Raw genomic sequence first — 4,672 nt, 5'->3', positions numbered from 1 at the left:
ATGCAATAAACCATTTCCATTTTTTTAATAAAAAGTTTGTTGTCTTGGTTTCTTATTTTTCTGGTAAATTTCACCATTTCTTCATAGTCCATAAGTTTTGGTATCCATTCTTCTTTCATTGGGACTTCTTCTTCTTTCCATTTTTGGGCAAATAACATTCTTGCCGCTGTAGTCGCATACATGAATAAATTTCTATACTGTTTAGGTAGCTCTACCCCTATAATTCCCAGAAGAAATGCTTCTGGTTTTTGGTTTGCACTTTGCTCGCCCCCCCCACCCGCATAACCACTTTATTCGCATCCCAGACTACCTTTAAATTTGTCTCCTGATTTCAATTAATTTCAAAATAATGCTTTAGAATCCCCCCTTTTCTAATATTTCTTGATCGTTTAATAAATTCTTATTTAATCTCCATCTCATTGGGAAACTTTGCCTTGTTCTTAATTCCACAATAATAGGGTTGTGACCTGATAATGTCCAAGGTAGAATTTCTACCTTCTTTACCTTAATGTACAAATGGCCTCCTTCATGCTTGACCATGACCCATATCTGTGACAAAACACATAATTTTGGGAGCCCAGTGTTTGACTTATTGGCTCATGAGTCATGCAGGCCTGTGATAAGAAGTCCAAATGTGCTGTTAAATATAACTAGCTGTGCTGTGCAAGTACTTCACCCTACCTCAGTAGCAAGACCTCTACTCCCTCTAGCCAATGCCCTATAGCAGCCTTTCTCAACCTTGATTTGTCATACATTGTTGGACTACAACTCCCATCAGCCCCAGCCATTATGACCAAACAATCTGATTTTATGGGAATCTTAGTCCAACAATATATGAGGACCCAAGGTAAGGAAGGGCTGCCCTACTGAATCTCCTTTTTTGTCAGTATTTCTGTTTGTATACATGTAGACTTGGATCTGCTTTTAATCTAGTTGTCAAGACAAAATTGTGGTTAGCATGTAGGGAATGGTGTTTGTTTGTGTGTGTAATAACATGTACAGCTGGACTCCAGAGGTCACCTCAAGCTCATGTGTGATTAAAACTGAGAGATGAACAGCTGTGTGGGATTGTGATATCAACTCAATTTTGTATCTGCAGATCAAGTGGTGTATTTGTCCGCGTATGTGGTGGAGGTTAGTGGAAGTTCATTAATTTTACTGAAAAACAAGGCTCATCCTGGTGCTTGTATTCTATCGGTCATCTCATGTTCATGTAAGCCATCAAAAACAAGGGATTAAGCCAGCCTCCTGAGAAAACTCAGGCGCATTCATTACTGCCAAGGAGCCTGGGAAATCTAGTTTACCTTGCCTCACAGCTGAATCCACGGAATAGAAAGGCACTGGAAACTGAAATCTCTATGCTCCCTGATAGCCAGGAAAGTGAAATCTCCATGTTCCTGGTATCCAGAATGCTTCCAGACAGGGCCGTGAATATCTTTTGTTTTAACAAGGCATCCATGGAGCATCTGGACTTCAGAGTTGAAGCTTCTGATATTGCTGCCTCCTTGTGGGAAGGCTGCAGCTTTGTGGTAAAGTGTTTTCCTTGTATTCAAAAGATCACTGGTTCAACTTCCAGCATCTCCAGGTAGGAATAGGAATTCTTCAAGTACTGAAGAATTCATATATTAGGTAAAAAGTGCACATTTTACATAAAAGAGTACTAAATGTGCACAATATGAATGCAGACGTTTTGTGCATTCTTTCAAAACAATCCACACAAAGCACAGACGTGTGATTGAGAGCCTCCAATGTGGTGCCCTCCAGAAGTTGCTAGACTCCAACTCCCATCAGGCACAACCATCTTCTCTGGCATTATTATTTGTTTATTTATTTATTTAACGCTGCCCATCTGGTTGGGTTTCCCCTGCCACTCTGGGCGGCTCCCAATCAAATATTAAAAACATGACAAAACATCAAACATTAAAAACTTCCCTAAACACTGCTGCCTTCAGATGTTTTCTAAAAGTCAGGTAGTTGTTTATTTCCTTGACATCTGGTGGGAGGGGATTCAACAGGGCGGGCGCCACTACCGAGAAGGCCCTCTGCCTGGTTCCCCGTAACATCACTTTTCGCAGGGAGGAAACCACCAGAAAGCCCTTGGAGCTGGACCTGAGTGTCCGGGCTCAATGATAGGGGTGGAGATGCTCCTTCAGGTATCCTGGGCTGAGGCCATTTAGGGCTTTGAAGGTCAGCACCAACACTTTGAATTGTGCTTGGAAATGTACTGGGAGCCAATGTACGGTAGGTCTTTCAGGACCAGTGTTATATGGTCTCAGCAGCCACTCCCAGTCACCAGTCTAGCTGCCGTATTCTGGATTACAGTGGTACCTCTGGTTAAGAACTTAATTCATTCTGGAAGTCTGTTCTTAACCTGAAACTGTTCTTAACCTGAGGTACCACTTTAGCTAATGAGGCCTCCGCTGCCGCTGCACCGCCGCGCGATTTCTGTTCTCATCCTGAGGTAAAGTTCTTAACCCGAGGTAGAGTTAAGTCTGTAATCTGAAGCGTTTGTAACCCGAAGCGTTTGAACCTGAGGTACCACTGTAGTTGTAGTTTCCGGGTCACCTTCAAAGGTAGCCCCACATAGAACACATTGCAGTAGTCCAAGCGGGAGATAACTAGAGCATGCACCACTCTGGCGGAACAGATTAACCACACTCTACCTGTTGTCTTCAACAGCTCTGCTCAGGCCATCTTCCCTTTCTTTCTTAGACCTTCTTCTGACTCTCTACTTCTGATACATTCCACACCCCTTGCTCACCTTTGAAAGATCTGTAGTTCCTAGCCTAGCTGTTCTGTGTGCTAAACTGAATGGGGCTGGGGGCGAGGGGGTTGCAGATGCCACAACAGTGTAAAGAAGCAACAGAACTGAACAGAAATGGAAAAAAGTTGAACCCTCATACAATCAAAATGTTGGTGTTTTTTTAACAAGAGGTTTCTACTCCTGTAATTCCTCCTCGAAAAATAAAAAATAAAATAAAAAATTGAGAGCATAGCCGTAAGTAGAATATGTTAGCACCGATGACGGGTAAAGAAAATAAATTATGTATGTCTGCTTTCTTCCCATATGTATTTTTCATTCTCCTTTGCCAGTTTCTAATTCTTCAACCCCGAGTTTGCCCTGCTTTGTGGGCTTGGATTAAATGCCAGCAAAACTTTGCATTCAGCAAATGCCAATCAGTGCTCAACACGGCAAATGAAACGCTTGTGATTTGTGCTGTTTTATTTTCTCCCTGTCAGCTTTGCTGGAATTACAGGGGAAGTGGAGTGTATCGTGATCAGCTGCATATTATTTGGAGATCATTTAAATCTGTTCATTTCAATGCGAGGTAAAGTTTGCAGGCAATGGGTTAAACTGGAAGCAGAATTAAATGGACTGTTCAGCTTGGACCCAAATCCATCCTAATCCAGTATTCTGTTTCAAGCGGCAACCACAGAGACTACCAGGAAACCAATTAACAAGAAATGAAAGCAACACTTTGACTCTGTTTTTGCTGCAAGGCCACCTTGTCATCTGGGTCAACAGGACCTCGATAGGTAGCTATTTGTGATGATGATCCACTCTAGATGGCTCTCCTCTTCCTTGTTTAATCCCCACAACGACCCTGTAATGTAAATTAGTCTGAAAAACAGTGCCTGGCTCAAGGTCACCCAGTGAGCTTAATGGCTGAGTGGGGATTTGAACCCTGGTCTCCGAAATCCTGGGACGCGGCTGGCGCTGTGGGTTAAACCACAGAGCCTAGGACTTGCCGATCAGAAGGTTGGTGGTTCGAATCCCCGCAATGGGGTGAGCTCCCGTTGCTCGGTCCCTGCTCCTGCCAACCTAGCAGTTCGAAAGCACGTCAAAGGGCAAGTAGATAAATAGGTACCACTCCGGTGGTGTTTCCGTGCGCTGCTCTGGTTCGCCAGAAGCGGCTTAGTCATGCGGGCCACATGACCCGGGAGCTGTACGCCGGCTCCCTCGGCCAATAAAGTGAGATGAGCATCGCAACCCTAGAGTCGGCCACGACTGGCCCTAATGGTCAGGGGTCCACTTTTACTCTGAAATCCTAATCAAATGCTTTAAGCACTACACCACACTGGTTCTCAGTGATTACAAGAGTCGCATGAATCATAGGATCATGGATTGGAAGGGATCCCGAGGATCATCTGTTCCAACCCCATGCAATGCAGGAATCTCAGCTAAAGCATCCATAACAGACGGCTATCCAACCTCTGTTTAAAACCCCCAAGGAAGGAGAGTCCACAACCTCCTGGGGGGGGATGTTCCTTTTTATTTATTTATTTTTATATAAATTTTATTAGTTTTTTGACATACCATTTTCAGCAGTGATTAAACATATTTTTACATCTTATTCAAATTTTTTTGACTTCAATCAGTCCTGCCTGAAAATTTTCCAATCTAATCTCTTAGTATGCATTTCTTATTTTCCCTATTACATTTCAAACTCATAACCAATATCTCTATCTTTTCCTACTTTGTAACACTTCATATATTTCTCCTTACAAAACTTCTTGTAGTCCTACTAGCGTAATTTGTTTATTACAGTTGCTCTTCAAATAATTCCTATACTTCTTCCAAACTTTTGTAAATCTCTGGTCCCGCAGGTTTCGAATCCTTCCAGTCGTTTTGTCCAATTCTGCATAGTCCATTAATTTCACCTGCCATTCT

At 42.8% G+C, this 4,672-nt stretch overlaps 1 long non-coding RNA gene across 1 annotated transcript; it reads left to right on the top strand.

The window, feature by feature from the left end:
• Positions 1-1,097: 1,097 nt before the first annotated feature.
• LOC308458837 lies at positions 1,098-3,475 on the top strand. The gene is made up of 2 exons (XR_013977717.1): positions 1,098-1,134; positions 2,713-3,475. It is a non-coding gene; the product is annotated as an uncharacterized lncRNA (long non-coding RNA).
• The last annotated feature ends 1,197 nt before the right edge of the window (positions 3,476-4,672 follow it).

This window comes from Podarcis pityusensis (genome assembly GCF_964106645.2).
Source record: "Podarcis pityusensis genome assembly, chromosome: 11".
Taxonomy (NCBI): Eukaryota; Metazoa; Chordata; class Lepidosauria; order Squamata; family Lacertidae; genus Podarcis; species Podarcis pityusensis.
This window is presented reverse-complemented; position numbering and strand designations above follow the sequence as displayed.